We start from the raw sequence: 25,165 nt of genomic DNA on the forward strand, positions 1-25,165 counted from the left end.
GACAGAGGGAGAGAGACAGAGGGAGAGAGAGAGAGTGACAGAGGGAGAGAGAGAGAGCCAGTGAGAGACAGAGAGAGAGAGAGAGACAGAGACAGAGACAGAGAGACAGAGACAGAGGGAGAGAGAGAGAGACAGACAGACAGAGAGAGAGACAGAGAGAGAGAGAGAGAGACAGAGACAGAGAGAGAGACAGAGGGAGAGAGAGAGAGAGACAGAGAGACAGACAGAGAGAGAGAGAGAGAGACAGAGGGACATGGAGCAATAGAAGGTGAGAGATGGGGGAGAGTGAGACAGGGACAGACAGAGGGTTGGATAGACGGAGAGAAAGAGGAAAGGAGAGAGAGAGCGAGAGGGAGACACAGTTGCTTTGAGGTCAGTAGAGGCTCTGGAGTGTGAGGCTCCACCACTGGTGTTTCACAGAGACTGTAGCTAATACAGCTGATTCGGAACAAGCAGCAGACATCCAGCGGCTGGAGAGGGGAGCTGGGGGCCAGGGCTTGCAGAGGGGCTATGTTGGCAGATTGGGAGTGGTGGCGCTCCATCACTAGGTGTCAGTGTGAGAGTGAGCTGTGAGCCGAAGGAGGAGTGAGTGCAACAGGAGAGACACACAAGGTAAGGGCTGTGGGAGACAGGCTGTCTGGACAATACATCGCTCCGCGTGAGTGCTCACATTACCCAGGGGGAGGCTGGGATTGTTCTCCTTAGAGCAGAGAAGGTTAAGGGAGGGCGGGGGGGAGATTGAATTGAGACGTTCAAAATCACGAAGGGAGGGGGTTTGGGTAGAGTAGATAGGGAGAGACTGTTTCCAGTGGTGGGAGGGTCGGTAACCAGAGGGGACACAGATTGAAGAGAATCAGTAACAGCACCAGAGGGACACACGTTGAATAGAGAGTGCTGCACTGTCGGAGGGTCAGTGCTGAGGGAGCGCCGCACTGTCGGAGGGTCAGTGCTGAGGGAGCGCCGCACTGTGTGAGGGTCAGTGCTGAGGGAGTGCTGCACTGTCGGAGGGTCAGTGCTGAGGGAGCGCTGCACTGTCGGAGGGTCAGCGCTGAGGGAGTGCCGCACTGTCAGAGGGTCAGCGCTGAGGGAGCGCCGCACTGTCGGAGGGTCAGCGCTGAGGGAGCGCCGCACTGTCGGAGGGTCAGCGCTGAGGGAGCACCGCACTGTCAGAGGGTCAGCGCTGAGGGAGAGCCGCATTGTCGGAGGGTCAGTACTGAGAAAGCGCCGCACTGTCGGAGGGTCAGCGCTGAGGGAGTGCTGCACTGTCAGAGGGTCAGCGCTGCACTGTCGGAGGGTCAGTGCTGAGGGAGCGCCGCACTGTCGAAGGGTCAGCGCTGAGGGAGCGCCGCACTGTCGGAGGGTCAGTGCTGAGGGAGCGCTGCACTGTGGGAGGGTCAGCGCTGAGGGAGTGCAGCACTGTCAGAGGGTCAGTGGTGAGGGAGCGCCGCACTAACAGTGTAGAGGGAGCTTTACTCTATATCTAACCCCGTGCTGTACCTGTCCTGGGAGTGTTTGATGGGGACGGTGTAGAGGGAGCTTTACTCTGTATCTAACCCCGTGCTGTACCTGTCCTGGGAGTGTTTGATGGGGACAGTGTAGAGGGAGATTTACTCTGTATCTAACCCCGTGCTGTACCTGTCCTGGGAGTGTTTGATGCGGACGGTGTAGAGGGAGCTTTACTCTGTATCTAACCCCGTGTTGTAAAACATCACACCTTAAAGATTGAATAGCAGGGAACGCTCATGACTGTGTGTTTTACATTGTCTCGGGAGGAGATCGTAGCAGCGACGCCCTGAGACTGTCTGCTTTACGATGTTTTGGGAAGAGATCGTAACAGCGATGCCCTGTGACTGTGTGTTTTATGATATGTCGGGAGGAGATCGTAACAGCGATGCCCTGAGACTGTGTGCTTTACGATGTTTTGGGAAGAGATCGTAACAGCGATGCCCTGTGACTGTGTGCTTTAGGATGTTTCGGGAGGAGATCGTAACAGCGATGCCCCGAGACTATGTGTTTTAAGATGTTTCGGGAGGAGATCGTAACAGCGATGCCCCGAGACTGTGTACTTTATGATGTTTCAGGAAGAGATCGTAACTGCGATGCCCCGAGACTGTGTGCTTTATGATGTTTCAGGAAGAGATCGTAACAGCGATGCCCTGAGACTGTGTGTTTTATGATGTGACAGGAGGAGATCATAACAGTGATGCCCTGAAACTGTGTGTTTTATGATGTGTCGGGAGGAGATCGTAACAGTGATGCCCTGAGACTGTGTGTTTTATGATGTTTCAGGAAGAGATCGTAACAGCGATGCCCTGAGACTGTTTGTTTCATGATATTTCAGGGAGAGATTGTAACAGCGAAGCCCTGAGACTGTGTGTTTTATGACGTTTCAGGGAGAGATCGTAACAGCGATGCCCTGAGACTGTGTGCTTTGCGATGTTTCGGGGAGAGATCGTAACAGCAATGCCCCGAGACTGTGTGTTTTATGATGTTTCAGGAAGAGATCGTAACAGCGATGCCCTGAGACTGTGTGTTTTATGATGTTTCAGGGAGAGATCGTAACAGCAATGCCCTGAGACTGTGTGCTTTACGATGTTTCAGGGAGAGATCGTAACAGCGATGCCCTGAGACTGTGTGCTTTACGATGTTTCAGGGAGAGATCGTAACAGCGATGCCCTGAGACTGTGTGCTTTATGATGTTTCAGGGAGAGATCGTAACAGCGATGCCCTGAGACTGTGTGCTTCATGATGTTTCAGGAAGAGATCGTAACAGCGATGCCCTGAAACTGTGTGCTTTGCAATGTTTCGGGGCAAGATCGTAACAGCGATGCCCCGAGACAGTGTGCTTTACGATGTTTCAGGTAGAGATCGTAACAGCGATGCCCTGTGACTGTGTGCGTTACGATGTTTCGGGAAGAGATCGTAACAGCGATGCCCTGAGACTGTGTGTTTCATGATGTTTCAGGAAGAGATTGTAACAGCGATGCCCTGAGACTGTGTGCTTTACGATGTTTCGGGAAGAGATCGTAACAGCGATGCCCTGTGACTGTGTGCTTTACGATGTTTCGGGAGGAGATTGTAACAGCGATGCCCTGAGACTCTTTTTTTTATGATGTTTCAGTAAGAGATCGTAACAGCGATGCCCTGAGACTGTGTGCTTTAAGATGTTTCAGGAAGAGATCGTAACAGCGATGCCCTGAGACTCTGTGTTTTATGATTTTTCAGGGAGAGATCGTAATGGCGATGCCCTGAGACTGCGTGTTTTATGATGTTTCAGGGAGAGATCGTAACAGCGATGCCCTGAGACTGTGTGTTTTATGATATTTCAGGAAGAGATCGTAACTGCAATGCAACGTGACTGTGTGCTTTATGATTTTTCAGGGAGAGATCTTAACAGCGATGCCCTGAGACAGTGTGCTTTATGATGTTTCAGGGAGAGATCGTAACAGCGATGCCCTGAGACAGTGTGTTTTATGATGTTTCAGGGAGAGATCGTAACAGCTATGCCCCGAGACTCAGTGCTTTACGATGTTTTGGGAAGAGATCGTAACAGCGATGCCCTGAGACTGTGTGTTTTATGATGTTTTGGGAAGAGATCGTAACAGAGATGCCCTGAGACTGTGTGTTATATGATGTTTTGGGGACTGATCATAACAGAGATGCCCTGAGACTGTGTGTTTTATGATGTTTCAGGAAGAGATCGTAACAACGATGCCCTGAGACTGTGTGTTTTATGATGTTTCAGGAAGAGATCGTAACAGCGATGCCCTGAGACTGTGTGCTTTATGATGTTTCGGGAAGAGATCGTAACAGAGATGCCCTGAGACTGTGTGTTATATGATGTTTTGGGGACTGATCATAACAGCGATGCCCTTAGACTGTGTGTTTTATGATGTTTCGGGGAGTGATCGTAACAGCGATGCCCTGAGACTGTGTGTTTTATGATGTTTCAGGAAGAGATCGTAACAGCGATGTCCTGAGACTGTGTGTTTTATGATGTTTCGCGGAGTGATCGTAACAGCGATGCCCTTAGACTGTGTGTTTTATGATGTTTCGGGGAGTGATCGTAACAGCAATTCCCTGAGACTGTGTGTTTTATGATGTTTCAGGAAGAGATCGTAACAGCGATGCCCTGAGACTGTGTGTTTTATGATGCTTCAGGAAGAGATCGTAACAGCGATGCCCTGAAACTGTGTGCTTTGCAATGTTTCGGGGCGAGATCGTAACAGCGATGCCCCGAGACAGTGTGCTTTACGATGTTTCAGGAAGAGATCGTAACAGCGATGCCCTGTGACTGTGTGCGTTACGATGTTTCGGGAAGAGATCGTAACAGCGAAGCCCTGAGACTGTGTGTTTCATGATGTTTCGGGAGGAGATTGTAGCAGCGATGCCCTGAGACTCTTTTTTTTATGATGTTTCAGTAAGACATCGTAACAGCGATGCCCTGAGACTGTGTGCTTTAAGATGTTTCAGGAAGAGATCGTAACAGCTATGCCCTGAGACTCTGTGTTTTATGATTTTTCAGGGAGAGATCGTAATGGCGATGCCCTGAGACTGTGTGTTTTATGATATTTCAGGAAGAGATCGTAACTGCAATGCCAGGTGACTGTGTGCTTTATGATTTTTCAGGGAGAGATCTTAACAGCGATACCCTGAGACAGTGTGCTTTATGATGTTTCAGGGAGAGATCGTAACAGCGATGCCCTGAGACTGTGTGTTTTATGATGTTTCAGGGAGAGATCGTAACAGCTATGCCCCGAGACTCAGTGCTTTACGATGTTTTGGGAAGAGATCGTAACAGCGATGCCCTGAGACTGTGTGTTTTATGATGTTTCGGGAAGAGATCGTAACAGAGATGCCCTGAGACTGTGTGTTATATGATGTTTTGGGGACTGATCATAACAGAGATGCCCTGAGACTGTGTGTTTTATGATGTTTCAGGAAGAGATCGTAACAACGATGCCCTGAGACTGTGTGTTTTATGATGTTTCAGGAAGAGATCGTAACAGCGATGCCCTGAGACTGTGTGCTTTATGATGTTTCGCGGAGTGATCGTAACAGCGATGCCCTTAGACTGTGTGTTTTATGATGTTTCGGGGAGTGATCGTAACAGCGATGCCCTGAGACTGTGTGTTTTATGATGTTTCAGGAAGAGATCGTAACAGCGATGCCCTGAGACTGTGTGCTTTATGATTTTTCGGGGAGTGATTGTAACTGCGATGCCCTGAGACTGTGTGCTTTATGATGTTTCGCGGAGTGATCGTAACAGCGATGCCCTTAGACTGTGTGTTTTATGATGTTTCGGGGAGTGATCGTAACAGCGATGCCCTGAGACTGTGTGTTTTATGATGTTTCAGGAAGAGATCGTAACAACGATGCCCTGAGACTGTGTGTTTTATGATGTTTCAGGAAGAGATTGTAACAGCGATGCCCTGAGACTGTGTGTTTTATGATGCTTCAGGAAGAGATCGTAACAGCGATGCCTGAGACTGTGTGCTTTACGATGTTTCAGGGAGAGATCGTAACAGCGATGCCCTGAGACTGTGTGCTTTACGATATTTCAGGGAGAGATCATAACAGCGATGCCCTGAGACTGTGTGCTTTATGATGTTTCAAGGAGAGATCGTAACAGCGATGCCCTGAGACTGTGTGCTTCATGATGTTTCAGGAAGAGATCGTAACAGCGATGCCCTGAAACTGTGTGCTTTGCAATGTTTCGGGGCGAGATCGTAACAGTGATGCCCCGAGACAGTGTGCTTTACAATGTTTCAGGAAGAGATTGTTACAGCGATGCCCTGTGACTGTGTGCGTTACGATGTTTCGGGAAGAGATCGTAACAGTGATGCCCTGAGACTGTGTGCTTCATGATGTTCCAGGAAGAGATCGTAACAGCGATGCCCTTAAACTGTGTGCTTTGCAATGTTTCGGGGCGAGATCGTAACAGCGATGCCCTGTGACTGTGTGCTTTACGATGTTTCGGGAGGAGATCGTAGCAGCGATGCCCTGAGACTCTGTGTTTTATGATGTTTCAGGAAGAAATCGTAACAGCGATGCCCTGAGACTGTGTGCTTTAAGATGTTTCAGGAAGAGATCGTAACAGCGATGCCCTGAGACTGTGTGTTTTATGATGTTTCAGGAAGAGATCGTAACTGCGATGCCACGTGACTGTGTGCTTTATGATTTTTCAGGGAGAGATCTTAACAGCGATGCCCTGAGACAGTGTGCTTTATGATGTTTCAGGAAGAGATCATAACTTCAATGCCACGTGACTGTGTGCTTTATGATTTTTCAGGGAGAGATCGTAACAGCGATGCCCTGAGACTGTGTGCTTTATGATGTTTCAGGAAGGGATTGTAACAGCGATGCCCTGAGACTCTGGGTTTTATGATGTTTTGGGAAGAGATTGTAACAGCGATGCCCTGAGACTGTGTGTTTTATGATGTTTCAGGGAGAGATCGTAACAGCAATGCCCTGAGACTGTGTGTTTTATGATGTTTCAGGGAGAGATTGTAACAGCGATGCCCTGAGATTGTGTGGTTTATGATGTTTCGGGAAGGGATCGTAACAGCGATGCCCTGAGACTCTGTGTTTTATGATGTTTCAGGAGGAGATCGTAACAGTGATGCCCTGAGACTGTGTGTTTTATGATGTTTCAGGAAGAGATCGTAACAGCAATGCCCTGAGACTGTGTGTTTTATGATGTTTCAGGAAGGGATCGTAACAGCGATGCCCTGAGACTGTGTGCTTTATGATGTTTCAGGGAGAGATCGTAACAGCGATGCCCTGAGACTGTGTGTTTTATGATGTTTCGGGGAGTGATCGTAGCAGCGATGCTCTGAGACTGTGTGTTTTATGATGTTTCGGGGAGAGATCGTAACAGCGATGCCCCGAGACTCAGTACTTTACGATGTTTCGGGAAGAGATCGTAACAGCGATGCCCTGAGACTGTGTGTTTTATGATGTTTCGGGAAGAGATCGTAACAGAGATGCCCTGAGACTGTGCGTTATATGATGTTTCGGGGACTGATTGTAACAGAGATGCCCTGAGACTGTGTGTTTTATGATGTTTCAGGAAGAGATCGTAACAGCGATGCCCTGAGACTGTGTGTTTTATGATGTTTCAGGAAGAGATCGTAACAGCGATGCCCTGAGACTGTGTGTTTTATGATGTTTCAGGAAGAGATCATAACAGCGATGCCCTGAGACTGTGTGTTTTATGATGTTTCAGGAAGAGATCGTAACAGCGATGCCCTGAGACTGTGTGCTTTATGATTTTTCGGGGAGTGATCGTAACTGCGATGCCCTGAGACTGTGTGCTTTATGATGTTTCACGGAGTGATCGTAACAGCGATGCCCTTAGACTGTGTGTTTTATGATGTTTCAGGAAGAGATCGTAACAGCGATGCCCTGAGACTGTGTGTTTTATGATGTTTCAGGAAGAGATCGTAACAGCGATGCCCTGAGACTGTGTGTTTTATGATGTTTCAGGAAGAGATCGTAACAGCGATGCCCTGAGACTGTGTGCTTTATGATGTTTCAGGGAGAGATCGTAACAGCGATGCCCTGAGACTGTGTGCTTTACGATGTTTCAGGGAGAGATCGTAACAGCGATGCCCTGAGACTGTGTGCTTTATGATGTTTCAGGGAGAGATCGTAACAGCGATGCCCTGAGACTGTGTGCTTCATGATGTTTCAGGAAGAGATCGTAACAGCGATGCCCTGAAACTGTGTGCTTTGCAATGTTTCGGGGCAAGATCGTAACAGCGATGCCCCGAGACAGTGTGCTTTACGATGTTTCAGGAAGAGATCGTAACAGCGATGCCCTGTGACTGTGTGCGTTACGATGTTTCGGGAAGAGATCGTAACAGCGATGCCCTGAGACTGTGTGTTTCATGATGTTTCAGGAAGAGATTGTAACAGCGATGCCCTGAGACTGTGTGCTTTACGATGTTTCGGGAAGAGATCGTAACAGCGATGCCCTGTGACTGTGTGCTTTACGATGTTTCGGGAGGAGATTGTAACAGCGATGCCCTGAGACTCTTTTTTTTATGATGTTTCAGTAAGAGATCGTAACAGCGATGCCCTGAGACTGTGTGCTTTAAGATGTTTCAGGAAGAGATCGTAACAGCGATGCCCTGAGACTCTGTGTTTTATGATTTTTCAGGGAGAGATCGTAATGGCGATGCCCTGAGACTGCGTGTTTTATGATGTTTCAGGGAGAGATCGTAACAGCGATGCCCTGAGACTGTGTGTTTTATGATATTTCAGGAAGAGATCGTAACTGCAATGCAACGTGACTGTGTGCTTTATGATTTTTCAGGGAGAGATCTTAACAGCGATGCCCTGAGACAGTGTGCTTTATGATGTTTCAGGGAGAGATCGTAACAGCGATGCCCTGAGACAGTGTGTTTTATGATGTTTCAGGGAGAGATCGTAACAGCTATGCCCCGAGACTCAGTGCTTTACGATGTTTTGGGAAGAGATCGTAACAGCGATGCCCTGAGACTGTGTGTTTTATGATGTTTTGGGAAGAGATCGTAACAGAGATGCCCTGAGACTGTGTGTTATATGATGTTTTGGGGACTGATCATAACAGAGATGCCCTGAGACTGTGTGTTTTATGATGTTTCAGGAAGAGATCGTAACAACGATGCCCTGAGACTGTGTGTTTTATGATGTTTCAGGAAGAGATCGTAACAGCGATGCCCTGAGACTGTGTGCTTTATGATGTTTCGGGAAGAGATCGTAACAGAGATGCCCTGAGACTGTGTGTTATATGATGTTTTGGGGACTGATCATAACAGCGATGCCCTTAGACTGTGTGTTTTATGATGTTTCGGGGAGTGATCGTAACAGCGATGCCCTGAGACTGTGTGTTTTATGATGTTTCAGGAAGAGATCGTAACAGCGATGCCCTGAGACTGTGTGTTTTATGATGTTTCGCGGAGTGATCGTAACAGCGATGCCCTTAGACTGTGTGTTTTATGATGTTTCGGGGAGTGATCGTAACAGCAATTCCCTGAGACTGTGTGTTTTATGATGTTTCAGGAAGAGATCGTAACAGCGATGCCCTGAGACTGTGTGTTTTATGATGCTTCAGGACGAGATCGTAACAGCGATGCCCTGAAACTGTGTGCTTTGCAATGTTTCGGGGCGAGATCGTAACAGCGATGCCCCGAGACAGTGTGCTTTACGATGTTTCAGGAAGAGATCGTAACAGCGATGCCCTGTGACTGTGTGCGTTACGATGTTTCGGGAAGAGATCGTAACAGCGAAGCCCTGAGACTGTGTGTTTCATGATGTTTCGGGAGGAGATTGTAGCAGCGATGCCCTGAGACTCTTTTTTTTATGATGTTTCAGTAAGACATCGTAACAGCGATGCCCTGAGACTGTGTGCTTTAAGATGTTTCAGGAAGAGATCGTAACAGCTATGCCCTGAGACTCTGTGTTTTATGATTTTTCAGGGAGAGATCGTAATGGCGATGCCCTGAGACTGTGTGTTTTATGATATTTCAGGAAGAGATCGTAACTGCAATGCCAGGTGACTGTGTGCTTTATGATTTTTCAGGGAGAGATCTTAACAGCGATGCCCTGAGACAGTGTGCTTTATGATGTTTCAGGGAGAGATCGTAACAGCGATGCCCTGAGACTGTGTGTTTTATGATGTTTCAGGGAGAGATCGTAACAGCTATGCCCCGAGACTCAGTGCTTTACGATGTTTTGGGAAGAGATCGTAACAGCGATGCCCTGAGACTGTGTGTTTTATGATGTTTCGGGAAGAGATCGTAACAGAGATGCCCTGAGACTGTGTGTTATATGATGTTTTGGGGACTGATCATAACAGAGATGCCCTGAGACTGTGTGTTTTATGATGTTTCAGGAAGAGATCGTAACAACGATGCCCTGAGACTGTGTGTTTTATGATGTTTCAGGAAGAGATCGTAACAGCGATGCCCTGAGACTGTGTGCTTTATGATGTTTCGCGGAGTGATCGTAACAGCGATGCCCTTAGACTGTGTGTTTTATGATGTTTCGGGGAGTGATCGTAACAGCGATGCCCTGAGACTGTGTGTTTTATGATGTTTCAGGAAGAGATCATAACTTCAATGCCACGTGCCTGTGTGCTTTATGATTTTTCAGGGAGAGATCGTAACAGCGATGCCCTGAGACTGTGTGCTTTATGATGTTTCAGGAAGAGATCATAACTTCAATGCCACGTGACTGTGTGCTTTATGATTTTTCAGGGAGAGATCGTAACAGCGATGCCCTGAGACTGTGTGCTTTATGATGTTTCAGGAAGGGATTGTAACAGCGATGCCCTGAGACTCTGGGTTTTATGATGTTTTGGGAAGAGATTGTAACAGCGATGCCCTGAGACTGTGTGTTTTATGATGTTTCAGGAAGAGATCATAACTTCAATGCCACGTGACTGTGTGCTTTATGATTTTTCAGGGAGAGATCGTAACAGCGATGCCCTGAGACTGTGTGCTTTATGATGTTTCAGGAAGGGATTGTAACAGCGATGCCCTGAGACTCTGGGTTTTATGATGTTTTGGGAAGAGATTGTAACAGCGATGCCCTGAGACTGTGTGTTTTATGATGTTTCAGGGAGAGATCGTAACAGCAATGCCCTGAGACTGTGTGTTTTATGATGTTTCAGGGAGAGATTGTAACAGCGATGCCCTGAGATTGTGTGGTTTATGATGTTTCGGGAAGGGATCGTAACAGCGATGCCCTGAGACTCTGTGTTTTATGATGTTTCAGGAGGAGATCGTAACAGTGATGCCCTGAGACTGTGTGTTTTATGATGTTTCAGGAAGAGATCGTAACAGCAATGCCCTGAGACTGTGTGTTTTATGATGTTTCAGGAAGGGATCGTAACAGCGATGCCCTGAGACTGTGTGCTTTATGATGTTTCAGGGAGAGATCGTAACAGCGATGCCCTGAGACTGTGTGTTTTATGATGTTTCGGGGAGTGATCGTAGCAGCGATGCTCTGAGACTGTGTGTTTTATGATGTTTCGGGGAGAGATCGTAACAGCGATGCCCCGAGACTCAGTACTTTACGATGTTTCGGGAAGAGATCGTAACAGCGATGCCCTGAGACTGTGTGTTTTATGATGTTTCGGGAAGAGATCGTAACAGAGATGCCCTGAGACTGTGCGTTATATGATGTTTCGGGGACTGATTGTAACAGAGATGCCCTGAGACTGTGTGTTTTATGATGTTTCAGGAAGAGATCGTAACAGCGATGCCCTGAGACTGTGTGTTTTATGATGTTTCAGGAAGAGATCATAACAGCGATGCCCTGAGACTGTGTGTTTTATGATGTTTCAGGAAGAGATCGTAACAGCGATGCCCTGAGACTGTGTGCTTTATGATTTTTCGGGGAGTGATCGTAACTGCGATGCCCTGAGACTGTGTGCTTTATGATTTTTCGGGGAGTGATCGTAACAGCGATGCCCTTAGACTGTGTGTTTTATGATGTTTCAGGAAGAGATCGTAACAGCGATGCCCTGAGACTGTGTGTTTTATGATGTTTCAGGAAGAGATCGTAACAGCGATGCCCTGAGACTGTGTGTTTTATGATGTTTCAGGAAGAGATCGTAACAGCGATGCCCTGAGACTGTGTGTTTTATGATGTTTCAGGAAGAGATCGTAACAGCGATGCCCTGAGACTGTGTGCTTTATGATGTTTCAGGGAGAGATCGTAACAGCGATGCCCTGAGATTGTGTGTTTTATGATGTTTCGGGGAGTGATCGTAACAGCGATGCCCTGAGACTGTGTGTTTTATGATGTTTTGCGGAGTGATCGTAACAGCGATGCCCTGAGACTGTGTGCTTTATGATGTTTCAGGGAGAGATTGTAACAGCGATGCCCTGAGACTGTGTGCTTTACGATGTTTCGGGGAGAGATCGTAACAGTGATGCCCTGAGACTGAGTGTTTTATGATGTTTCGGGAAGAGATCGTAACAGCAATGCCCTGAGACTGTGTGTTTTATGATGTTTCGGGGAGTGATCGTAACAGCGATGCCCTGAGACTGTGTGTTTTATGATGTTTTGGGGAGTGATCGTAACAGCGATGCCCTGAGACTGTGTGTTTTATGATGTTTCAGGAAGAGATGGTAAGAGTGAGGGGTGAAATTTTGAAGCGGGTGCAGGAGCAGAATGACCTGGCTGTATCTGTGCATAGGTCATTGAAGGTGTAGGACAGGTAGAGAGAGCTGATTAAGCCTATAGTATTCTGAGCTTTATTAATAGAGGCATTGATTACAAGAGCAGGGAGGTTATGCTGAATTTATATAAGACCCTCTTTAGAACTCAGCTGGAGTATTGTGTACAGTTCTGTATACCTCCAGGATGTGAACACATTGGAGAGAGTGCAGAAGAGGATTACCAGAATGGTTCCAGGGATGAGAAACTTCAGTTACAAAGATCGATTGGAGAGATTGGGACTGTTCTTCTTGGAGCGAAGGAGTCTGAGAGGAGATTTGATAGAGATGTTCAAAATCATGAGGGGGCTGGGCATAGATGACTTTGTGGGGATGACTATGTGGGGGGTAGGATTATTAAGTTTGCGGATGATACAAAGATTGGCAGGTTGGTTAATAGTGAGGTTGAGTGTCTTGGGCTACAGGAAGATATAGACGGGATGGTCAAATGAGCAGATAAGTGGCAGATGGAATTTAACCCTGAAAAGTGTGAGGTGATACACTTTGGAAGGAATAATTGGACAAAGGAGTATTCAATGAATGAAATGACACTAGGAAGTTGTGAGGAACAAAGGGACCTTGGCGTGTGTGTCCATAGATCTCTGAAGGCAGAGGGGCATGTTAGTTGGGTGGTGAAAAAGGCATATGGGACACTTGCCTTTATCAATCGAGGCATAGATTACAAAAGTAGGGAGGTCATGTTGGAGTTGTATAGGACCTTGGTGAGGCCACAGCTGGAGTACTGTGTGCAGTTCTGGTCGCCACATTATAGGAAGGATGTGATTGCACTGGAGAGGGTGCAGAGGAGATTCATCAGGATGTTGCCTGGGATGAAACATTTAAGTTATGAAGAGAGGTTGGATAGACTTGGGTTGTTTTTGTTGGAGCAGAGAAGACTGAGGGCGACCCTGATCGAGGTGTACAAGATTATGAGGGGCATGGACATGGTGGATAGGGAGCAGCTGTTCCTCTTAGTTGAAGGGTCAGTCACGAGGTGACATAAGTTCAAGGTGAGGGGCAGGAGGTTTAGGGAGGGATTTGAGGAGAACCTTTTTTACCCAGAGGGTGGTGAGGGTCTGGAATGCGCTGCCTGGGAGGGTGGTGCAGACAGGGTCAATCGAGTTGTTAGGATCAGGAATGCGCTGCCTGAGAGTTTGGGGGAGACAGGGTCAATCGAGGTGTTAGGGTCTGGAATGTGCTGCCTGAGAGTGTGGTGGAGACAGGTTCAATCGAGGTGTTAGGGTCTGGAATGTGCTGCCTGAGAGTGTGGTGGAGACAGGGTCAATCGAGGAGTTAGGATCTGGAATGCGCTGCCTGAGAGTGTGGGGAATACAGGTTCAATTGAGGCGTTAGGGCCTGGAATGCGCTGCCTGAGAGTCTGGTGGAGACAGGGTCAATCGAGGTGTTAGGGTCTGTAATGTGCTGCCTGAGAGTGTGGTGGAGACCAGTTCAATCGAGGCGTTAGGGTCTGGAATGTGCTGCCTGAGAGTGTGGTGGAGACAGGTTCAATCGAGGCGTTAGGGTCTGGAATGTGCTGCCTGAGAGTGTGGGGGAGACAGGGTCAATCGAGGCGTTAGGGTCTGGAATGTGCTGCCTGAGAGTGTGGTGGAGACATGGTCATTCGAGGTGTTAGGTTCTGGAATGCGCTGCCTGAGAGTGTGGGGGAGACAAGTTCAATCGAGGCGTTAGGATCTGGAATGTGTTGCCTGAGAGTGTGGGGAAGACAGGTTCAATCGAGGCGTTAGGATCTGGAATGTGTTGCCTGAGAGTGTGGGGGCAACAGGGTCAATCGAGGTGTTAGGATCTGGAATGTGTTTCCTGAGAGTGTGGGGAAGACAGGTTCAATCGAGGCGTAAGGGTCTGGAATGTGCTGCCTGAGAGTGTGGTGGAGATAGGGTCAATCGAGGCGTTAGGGTCTGGAATGCGATACCTGAGAGTGTTGTGGAGACAGGGTCAATTGAGGCGTTAGGATCTGGAATGTGTTGCCTGAGAGTGTGGGGGCAACAGGGTCAATCGAGGTGTTAGGATCTGGAATGTGTTCCTGAGAGTGTGGGGAAGACAGGTTCAATCGAGGCGTAAGGGTCTGGAATGTGCTGCCTGAGAGTGTGGTGGAGACAGGTTCAATCGAGGCGTTAGGATCTGGAATGCACTGCCTGAGAGTGTGGTGGAGACAGGGTCATTCGAGGCGTTAGTATCTGGAATGTGCTGCCTGAGAGTGTGGGGGAGACAGGGTCAATCGAGGCATTAGGATCTGGAATGTGCTGCCTGAGAGTGTGGGGAAGACAAGTTCAATCGAGGCGTTAGGGTCTGGAATGTGCTGCCTGAGAGTGTGGGGAAGACAGGTTCAATCGAGGCGTTAGGATCTGGAATGTGCTGCCTGAGAGAGTGGGGAAGACAGGTTCAATCGAGGCGTTAGGATCTGGAATGTGTTGCCTGAGAGTGTGGGGAAGACAGGTTCAATCGAGGCGTAAGGGTCTGGAATGCACTGCCTGAGAGTGTGGGGGAGACAAGTTCAATCGAGGCGTTAGGATCTGGAATGTGTTGCCTGAGAGTGTGGGGAAGACAGGTTCAATCGAGGCGTTAGGATCTGGAATGTGTTGCCTGAGAGTGTGGGGGAGACAGGGTCAATCGAGGTGTTAGGATCTGGAATGTGTTTCCTGAGAGTGTGGGGAAGACAGGTTCAATCGAGGCGTAAGGGTCTGGAATGTGCTGCCTGAGAGTGTGGTGGAGATAGGGTCAATCGAGGCGTTAGGGTCTGGAATGCGATACCTGTGAGTGTTGTGGAGACAGGGTCAATTGAGGCGTTAGGATCTGGAATGTGCTGCCTGAGAGTGTGGTGGAGACAGGTTCAATCGAGGCGTTAGGGTCTAGAATGCGCGTTGAGAGTGTGGTGAAGATATGTTCAATCGTGGCGTTAGGGTCTGGAATATGCTGCCTGAGAGTGTGGTGCAGACAGGGTCAATCGAGGTGTTAGGATCTGGAATGCGCTGCCTGAGAGTTTGGGGGAGACAGGGTCAATCGAGGTGATAGGATCTGGAATGCGCTGCCTCAGAGTTTGGGGGAGACAGGGTCAATCAAGGCGTTAGGATCTCGAATGCGCTGCCTGAGATTGTGGTGGAGACAGGTTCAATCGAGGCGTTAGGGTCTGGAATATGCTGCCTGAGAGTGTGGTGCAGACAGGGTCAATCGAGGTGTTAGGATCTGGAATGCGCTGCCTGAGAGTTTGGGGGAGACAGGGTCAATCGAGGTGATAGGATCTGGAATGCGCTGCCTCAGAGTTTGGGGGAGACAGGGTCAATCAAGGCGTTAGGATCTCGAATGCGCTGCCTGAGATTGTGGTGGAGACAGGTTCAATCGAGGCGTTAGGGTCTGGAATGTGCTGCCTGAGAGTGTGGTGGAGACAGGTTCAATCGAGGCGTTAGGATCTGGAATGCGCTGCCTGAGAGTGTGGGGAAGACAGGTTCAATTGAGGCGTTAGGGTGTGGAATGCACTGCCTGAGAGAGTGGTGCAGACAGGGTCAATCGAGGTGTTAGGATCTGGAATGAGCTGCCTGAGAGTTTGGGGGAGACAGGGTCAATCGAGGTGTTAGGATCTGGAATGCACAGCCTGAAAGGGTGGGGGAGACAGGTTCAATTGAGGCGTTAGGATCTGGAATGCGATACCTGAGAGTGTGGTGGAGAAAGGGTCAATTGAGGCGTTAGGATCTGGAATGCGCTGCCTGAGATTGTGGGAGAGAAAGGGTCAATCGAGGCGTTAGGATCTGGAATGCGCTGCTTGAGATTGTGGTGGAGGCAGGTTCAATCGAGGCGTTAAGGTCTGGAATGCGCTGCCTGAGAGTGTGGGGGAGCCAGGTTCAATCGAGGCGTTAGGGTGTGGAATGTGCTGCCTGAGAGTGTGGTGGAGACAGGGTCAATCGAGGTGTTAGGATCTGGAATACGCTGCCTGAGAGTGTGTTGGAGACAGGGTCATTCGAGGCGTTAGGGTCTGGAATGCGCAGCCTGAGAGTGTGGGGGAGACAGGGTCATTCGAGGCATTAGGGTCTGGAATGCGCAGCCTGTAAGTTTGGGGGAGACAGGGTCAATCGAGGTTTTAGGCTCTGGAATGCGCTGCCTGAGAGTGTGGTTGGGACAGTGTCAATTGTGGTGTTAGGATCTGGAATGCGCTGCTTGGGATTGTGGGGGAGACAGGTTCAGTCGAGGCGTTAGGATCTGGAATGCGCTGCCTGAGATTGTGGTGGAGGCAGATTCAATCGAGGATTAAGGGTCTGGAATGCGCTGCCTGAGAGTGTGGGGGAGCCAGGTTCAATCGAGGCGTTAGGGTCTGGAATGCGCTGCCTGAGAGTGTGGGGGAGACAGGTTCAATCGAGGCATTAGGGTCTGGAATGCGCTGCCTGAGAGTGTGGGGGAAGAGGGTCAATCGTGGCGTTAGGGTCTGGAAAGCGATACCTCAGAGTATGGTAGAGACCGGGTCAATTGAGACGTTAGGATCTGGTATGTGCTGCCTGAGAGTGTGGTGGATGCAGCTTCAATTGAGGCGTTAGGATCTAGAATGTGCTGCCTGAGAGTTTGGTGGATACAGGGACAATGGAGGCGTTAGGGTCTGCAAAGCGCTGCCTGAGATTGTTGGGGAGGCAGGATCAATCGAGGCGTTAGGGTCTGGAATGCGTTGCCTGAGAGTGTTGGGGAGACAGGTTCAATCGAGGCGTTAGGGTCTGGAATGCGCTGTCTGACATTGTGGGGGAGGCAGGGTCAATCGAGGTGTTAGGGTCTGGAATGTGCTGCCTGAGAGTTTGGTGGAGACAGTGTCAATCGAGGTGTTAGGATCTGGAATGTGCTGCCTGAGAGTGTGGTGGAGACAGGGCCAATCGAGGCGTTAGGGTCTGGAATGCACTGCCTGAGAGTGTGGGTGAGGCAGGGTCAATAGAGGCGTTAGGGTCTGGAATGTGCTGCCTGAGAGTGTGGTGGAGACAAGGTCAATTGAGGCGTTTGGGTCTGGAATGAGCTGCTTGAGATTGTGGTGGAGAAAGGTTCAACCGAGGCGTTAGAGTCTGGAATGCGATACCTGAGAGTATGGTAGAGACAGGGTCAATTGAGGTGTTAGGATTTGGAATGTGCTGCCTGAGAGTGTGGGGGAGACAGGTTCAATCGAGGCGTTAGGGTCTGGAATGCGCTGTCTGAGATTGTTGGGGAGGCAGGGTCAATCAAGGCGTTAGGGTCTGGAATGCTGGGCCTGAGATTGTGGTGGAGTCAGGTTCAGTCGAGGCGTTAGTGTCTGGTATGCGATACTTGATAGTCTGGTGGAGACAGGTTCTATCGATGCGTTAGGATCTGGCATAAGCTGCCTGAGAGTGTGGGTGAGACAGGTTCAATTGAGGCGTTAGTGTCTGGAATGCGCTGCCTGAGAGTGTGGTGGAGGCAGGTTCAATCGAGGCGTTAGGATCTGGAATGCGCTGCCTGAGAGTGTGGTGGAGGCAGGTTCAATCGAGGCGTTAGCGTCTGGAATGTGCTGGCTGAGAGTGTGGGGGAGATAGGATCAATCGACGCGTTAGGGTCTGGAATGCGTTGCCTGAGAGTGTGGGGGAGACAGGTTCAATTGAGGCGTTAGGCTCTGGAATGCGCTGTCTGAGATTGTGGCAGAGACAGGGTCAATCAAGGCGTTAGGGTCTGGAATGCGCTGACTGAGAGTGTGGTGGAGACAGGGTCAATCGAGGTGTTAGGATCTGGAATATGCTGGCTGAGAGTGTGGTGGAGACAGGGTCAATCGAGGTGTTAGGATCTGGAATGTGCTGGCTGAGAGTGTGGTGGAGACAGGGTCAATCGAGGTGTTAGGATCTGGAATGAGCTACTTGAGAGTGTGGTGGAGACAGGGTCAATCGAGGTGTTAGGATCTGGAATGAGCTACTTGAGAGTGTGGTGGAAACAGGGTCAATTGAGGCGTTAGTGTCAGGAATGCGCTGTCTGAGAGTGTGCGGGTGCCAGGTTCAATCGAGGCGTTAGGGTCTGGAATGCGCTGCCTAAAAAGGTGTGGGATGCAGGTTCAATAGTGGCGTTAGGGTCTGGAATGCGCTGCCTGAGATTGTGGTGGAGACGGGGTCAATTGAGGCGTTAGCGTCTGGAATGCGCTGCCTGAGAGTGTGGGGGAGACAGGGTCAATCGAGGCGTTAGGGTCTGGAATGCGCTGCCTGAGAGTGTGGGGGATACAGGGTCAATTGAGGTGTTAGGGTCTGGAATGCGCTGCCTGAGAGTGTGGGGGAGCCAGGTTCAATCGAGGAGTTAGTGTCTGGAATGTGCTGCCTGAAAGGTTGGGGGAGACAGGTTCAATCGAAGCGTTAGGGTCTGGAATGCTCTGCCTGAGAGTGTGGTGGAGACAGGTTCAATCGAGGCGTTATGGTCTGGAATGCGCTGCGTGAGATTGTGGGGGAGACAAGGTCAAATGGGGCGTTAGGGTTTGGAATGAGCTGCTTGAGATTTTGGTGGAGAAAGGTTCAATTGAGGCATTAGGATCTAGCATGCGCTGCCTGAGAGTGTGGTGGAGGCAGATTCAATCGAGGCTTTAAGGTCTGGAATGCGCTGCCTGAGAGTGTGGGGGAAACAGGGTCAATTGAGGCGTTAGGGTCTGGAATGCGCTGCCTGAGAGTGTGGGGGAGACAGGTTCAATCGAGCCGTTAGGCTCTGGAATGCGCTGCCTGAGAGTGTGGTGGAGGCTGGTTCAATCGAGGCATAATAATCTGGAATGCGCTGCCTGAGAGTGTGGTGGAGACAGGGTCAATCGAAGCATTAGGATCTGGAATGCGCTGCCTGAGAGTGTGTGCGAGACAGGGTCAATCGAGGTGTTCAGATCTGGAATGTGCTGCCTGAGGGTATGGGTTAGACAGGGTCATTCGAGGCATTAGGATCTGGAATGCGCTGCCTGAGAGTGTGGTGGAGACAGGGTCAATCGAGGCGTTAGGGTCTGGAATACGCTGCCTGAGAGTGTGGTGGAGACAGGGTCAATCGAGACGTTAGGATCTGGAATGCGCTGCTTGGGATTGTAGGGGAGGCAGGTTCAATCGAGGTGTTAGGGTCAGGAATGCGATGCCTGAGAGTGTGGGCGAGACAGGTTCAATCTAGGCGTTAGGGTCTGGAATGCGCTGCCTGAGAGTGTGGTGGAGGCAGATTCAATCGAGGCTTTAAGGTCTGGAATGCGCTGCCTGAGAGTGTGGGGGAAGAGGGTCAATCGTAGCGTTAGGGTCTGGAATGCGATACCTGAGAGTATGGTAGAGACCGGGTCAATTGAGACGTTAGGATCTGGTATGTGCTGCCTGAGAGTGTGGTGGATGCAGCTTCAATTGAGGCGTTAGGATCTAGAATGTGCTGCCTGAGAGTGTGGTGGAGACAGGGCCAATCGAGGCGTTAGAATCTGGAATGTGCTTTCTGAAAGTGTGGGGGAGAGAGGTTCAGTCGAGGTGTTAGGGTCTGGAATGCGCTGCCTGAGAGTGTGGGGGAAGAGGGTCAATCGTGGCGTTAGGGTCTGGAATGCGATACCTGAGAGCGTGGTGGAGACAGGTTCAATCGAGGCGTTAGGATCTGGTATGTGCTGCCTGAGAGTGTGGTGGAGGTAGGTTCAATCGGCTTGTTAGGGTCTGGAATGTGCTGCCTGAGAGTCTGGTGGAGACACGGTCAATCGATGTTTTTGGGTCTGGAATGGGCTGCCTGAGGGTGTGGTGGAGACAGGGTCAATTGAGGCATTAGGGTCTGGAATGAGCTGCTTGAGATTGTGGTGGTGAAAGGTTCAATCGACGCGTTAGGATCTAGAATGCGCTGCCTGTGAGTGTGGTTGGGACAGAGTCAATTGTGGCGTTAGGATCTGGAATGTGCTGCCTGAGAGTGTGGGGGAGCCAGGTTCAATCAAAGCGTTAGGGTCTGGAATGCGCTGCCTGAAAGGGTGGGGGAGACAGGTTAATTCGAGGTGTTAGTGTCTGGAATGCGCTGCCTGAGAGTGTGGTGGAGACAGGGACAATCGAGGCGGTGGGGTCTGGAATGCGCTGCCTGAAATTGTTGGGGAGGCAGGGTCAATCGAGGCGTTAGGGTCTGGAATGCGCTGCCTGAGAGTGTGGTGGAGACAGGGTGAATCGAGGTTTTAGGGTCTGGAATGCGCTGCCTGAGAGTGTGGTGGAGACAGGGACAATCGAGGCGGTGGGGTCTGGAATGCGCTGCCTGAAATTGTTGGGGAGGCAGGGTCAATCGAGGCGTTAGGGTCTGGAATGCGCTGCCTGAGAGTGTGGTGGAGACAGGGTGAATCGAGGTTTTAGGCTCTGGAATGCGCTGCCTGAGAGTGTGGTGGAGACAGGTTCAATCGAGGTGTGATAATCTGGAATGCGCTGCCTGAGAGTGCGGTGGAGACAGGGTCAATCGAAGCGTTAGGATCTGGAATGCGCTGCCTGAGAGTTTGTGCGAGACAAGTTCAATCGAGGCGTTCGGATCTGGAATGTGCTGCCTGAGAGTGTGGTGGAGACAGGGTCAATCGAGGCGTTAGGGTCTGGAATGCGCTGCCTGAGAGTGTGGGGGAGACAGGGTCATTCGAGGCGTTAGGGTCTGGAATGTGCTGCCTGAGAGTGTGGTGGAGGCAGGATCAATTGAGGCTTTAGGATCTGGAATGCGCTGCCTGAGAGTGTGGGGGAGGCAGGTTCAATCGAGGTGTTAGGGTCTGGAATGCGCTGCCTGAGAGTGTGGGGGAGACAGTGTCAATCGAGGCGTTAGGGTCTGGAATGCGCTGCCTGAAAGGTTGTGGGAGACTGATTCAATCGAGGTGTTAGTGTCTGGAATGCGCTTCCTGAGAGTGTGGTGGAGACAGGGTCAATCGAGCTTTTAGCGTCTGGAATGTGGTGCCTGAGATTGTGGGGGAGACAGGGTCAATCGAGGCGTTAGGGTCTGGAATGCGCTGCCTGAGAGTGTGGTGGAGGCAGGTTCAATCGAGGTGTTAGGATCTGGAATGTGCTGCCTGAGAATGTCGGGGAGAAAGGTTCAATCGAGGTGTTAGGATCTGGAATGTGCTGCCTGAGAGTGTGGTGGAGACAGGTTCAATCGAAGAGTTAGGGTCTCGAATGCGCTGCCTCAGAGTGTTTTGGAAACAGGGTCAATCGAGTCGTTAGGGTTAGGAATGCGGTGCCGGAGAGTGTGGGGGAGACAGAGTCAATCGAGGCGTTAGGGTCTGGAATGCGCTGCCTGAGAGTGTGGGGGAGACAGGGTCAATCGAGGCGTTAGGGTCTGGAATGTTCCGCCTGAGAGTGTGGTGGAGGCAGCTTCAATCGAGGCGTTAGGGTCTGGAATGCACTGCCTGAGTGTGTTGTCGAGGCAGGTTCAATCGAGGAGTTAAGATCTGGAATGCGCTGCCTGAGAGTGTGGGGGAGACAGGGTCAATCGAGGCGTTAGCGACTGGAATGCGTTGCCTGAGAGTGTGTGGGAGACAGGTTCAATCGAGGCATTAGTTTGTGGAATGCGCTGCCTGAGAGTGTGGTGGAAACAGGGTCAATTGAGGCGTTAGGGTCTGGAATGCGTTGCCTGAGATTGTGGTGGAGGCAGGTTCAATCGAGGCGTTGGGATCTGGAATGCACTGCCTGAGAGTGTCGTGGAGACAGGTTCAATCGAGGCGTTAGGGTCTGGAATGCGCTGTCTGAGAGTGTGGGGGAGCCGATTCAATCGAGGCGTTAGTTTGTGGAACGCGCTGCCTGAGAGTGTGGTGGAAACAGGGTCAATCGAGGTGTTAGGGTCTGGAATGTGCTGCCTGAGAGTATGGGGGAGACAGGGTCAATCGAAGCGTTAGGATCTGGAATGTGCTGCCTGAGAGTCTGGGGGAGACAGGTTCAGTCGAGGCGTTAGGATCTGGAATGCGCTGCCTGAAAGGTTGGGGGAGACAGGTTCAATCGAGGCATTAGGATCTGGAATGCGCTGCCTGAGAGTGTGGTGGAGACAGGGTTAATTGAGGAGTTAGCGTCAGGAATGTGCTGCCTGAGATTGTGCGGGAGACAGATTCAATCGCGGCATTATGGTCTGAAATGCGCTTCCTGAGATTGTGGGGGTGACAGGGTCAATCGCGGCATTAGGGTCTGGAATGCGCTGCCTGAGGGTTTGGTGGAGACAGGTTCAATCGAGGCGTTAGTGTCTGGAATGTGCTGCCTGAGAGTGTGGGGGTGCCAGGTTCAATCGAGGCGTTAGGGTCTGGAATGCGCTGCCTGAAAGTTTGGGGGAGACAGGTTCAATCGAGGTGTTAGGATCTGGAATGTGCTGCCTGAGAATGTCGGGGAGAAAGGTTCAATCGAGGTGTTAGGATCTGGAATGTGCTGCCTGAGAGTGTGGTGGAGACAGGTTCAATCGAAGAGTTAGGGTCTCGAATGCGCTGCCTCAGAGTGTTTTGGAAACAGGGTCAATCGAGTCGTTAGGGTTAGGAATGCGGTGCCGGAGAGTGTGGGGGAGACAGAGTCAATCGAGGCGTTAGGGTCTGGAATGCGCTGCCTGAGAGTGTGGGGGAGACAGGGTCAATCGAGGCGTTAGGGTCTGGAATGTTCCGCCTGAGAGTGTGGTGGAGGCAGCTTCAATCGAGGCGTTAGGGTCTGGAATGCACTGCCTGAGTGTGTTGTCGAGGCAGGTTCAATCGAGGAGTTAAGATCTGGAATGCGCTGCCTGAGAGTGTGGGGGAGACAGGGTCAATCGAGGCGTTAGCGACTGGAATGCGTTGCCTGAGAGTGTGTGGGAGACAGGTTCAATCGAGGCATTAGTTTGTGGAATGCGCTGCCTGAGAGTGTGGTGGAAACAGGGTCAATTGAGGCGTTAGGGTCTGGAATGCGTTGCCTGAGATTGTGGTGGAGGCAGGTTCAATCGAGGCGTTGGGATCTGGAATGCACTGCCTGAGAGTGTCGTGGAGACAGGTTCAATCGAGGCGTTAGGGTCTGGAATGCGCTGTCTGAGAGTGTGGGGGAGCCGATTCAATCGAGGCGTTAGTTTGTGGAACGCGCTGCCTGAGAGTGTGGTGGAAACAGGGTCAATCGAGGTGTTAGGGTCTGGAATGTGCTGCCTGAGAGTATGGGGGAGACAGGGTCAATCGAAGCGTTAGGATCTGGAATGTGCTGCCTGAGAGTCTGGGGGAGACAGGTTCAGTCGAGGCGTTAGGATCTGGAATGCGCTGCCTGAAAGGTTGGGGGAGACAGGTTCAATCGAGGCATTAGGATCTGGAATGCGCTGCCTGAGAGTGTGGTGGAGACAGGGTTAATTGAGGAGTTAGCGTCAGGAATGTGCTGCCTGAGATTGTGCGGGAGACAGATTCAATCGCGGCATTATGGTCTGAAATGCGCTTCCTGAGATTGTGGGGGTGACAGGGTCAATCGCGGCATTAGGGTCTGGAATGCGCTGCCTGAGGGTTTGGTGGAGACAGGTTCAATCGAGGCGTTAGTGTCTGGAATGTGCTGCCTGAGAGTGTGGGGGTGCCAGGTTCAATCGAGGCGTTAGGGTCTGGAATGCGCTGCCTGAAAGTTTGGGGGAGACAGGTTCAATCGAGGCGTTAGCGTCAGGAATGCGATGCCTGAGATTGTCGGGGAGAAAGATTCAATCGAGGCGTTAGGGTCGGCAATGCGCTTCCTGAGAGTGTGCGGGAGACAGGGTGAATCGAGGAGTTAGGGTCTGGAATTCTCTGCCTGAGAGTGTGGGGGAGACAGGGTCAATCGAGCTTTTAGCGTCTGGAATGCGCTGCCTGAGAGTGTGGTGCAGACATGGTCAATCGAGTCGTTATGGTCTGGAATGCGGTGCCTGAGAGTGTGGTGGAAACAGGGTCAATTGAGGCGTTAGGGTCTGGAATGCGTTGCCTGATAGTGTGGGGGTTCCAGGTTCAATCGAGGCGTTAGGGTCTGTAATGCGTTGCCTGAGAGTGTGGTGGAGACGGGGTCAATTGAGGAGTTAGGATCTGGAATGCACTGCCTGAGATTGTGGAGGAGACAGGTTCAATCGAGGCGTTAAGATCTGGAATGCGCTGCCTGAGAGTGTTGTGGAGACAGGGTCAATTGAGGCGTTAGGATCTGGAATGCGTTGCCTGAGAGTGTGGGGGAGACAGGGTCAATCGAGGCGTTAGCGTCTGGAATGCGTTGCCTGAGAGTGTGGTGGAGACAGGGTCAATCGAGGTGTTAGGGTCTGGAATGCGTTGCCTGAGAGTGTGGGGGAGACAGGGTCAATCGAGGTGTTAGGGTCTGGAATGCGTTGCCTGAGAGTGTTGTGGAGACTGGTTCAATCGAGGCTTTAGGATTTCGAATGCGCTGCCTGAGAGTGTGGGGGAGCCTGGTTCAATCGAGGCATTAGTTTGTGGAATGCGCTGCCTGAGAGTGTGGTGGAAACAGGGTCAATTGAGGCGTTAGGGTCTGGAATGCGCTGCCTGAGATTGTGGTGGAGGCAGGTTCAATCGAGGCGTTAGGATCTGGAATGCACTGCCTGAGAGTGTGGTGGAGACAGGTTCAATCGAGGCGTTAGGGTCTGGAATGCGCTGTCTGAGAGTGTGGGGGAGCCGATTCAATCGAGGCGTTAGTTTGTGGAATGCGCTGCCTGAGAGTGTGGTGGAAACAGGGTCAATCGAGGTGTTAGGGTCTAGAATGTGCTGCCTGAGAGTGTGGGGGAGACAGGGTCAATCGAAGCATTAGGATCTGGAATGTGCTGCCTGAGAGTCTGGGGGAGACAGATTCAATCGAGGCGTTAGGATCTGGAATGCGCTGCCTGAGAGTGTGGTGGAGACAGGGTCAATCGAGGCGTTAGGATCTGGAATGTGCTGCCTGAGAGTCTGGGGGAGACAGTTTCAATCGAGGCGTTAGGATCTGGAATGCGCTGCCTGAAAGGTTGGTGGAGACAGGTTCAATCGAGGCATTAGGGTCTGGAATGCGCTGCCTGAGAGTGTGGTGGAGACAGGGTTAATTGAGGAGTTAGCGTCAGGAATGCGCTGC

This window comes from Carcharodon carcharias (genome assembly GCF_017639515.1).
Source record: "Carcharodon carcharias isolate sCarCar2 chromosome X unlocalized genomic scaffold, sCarCar2.pri SUPER_X_unloc_2, whole genome shotgun sequence".
In the NCBI taxonomy this organism is placed as follows: domain Eukaryota; kingdom Metazoa; phylum Chordata; class Chondrichthyes; order Lamniformes; family Lamnidae; genus Carcharodon; species Carcharodon carcharias.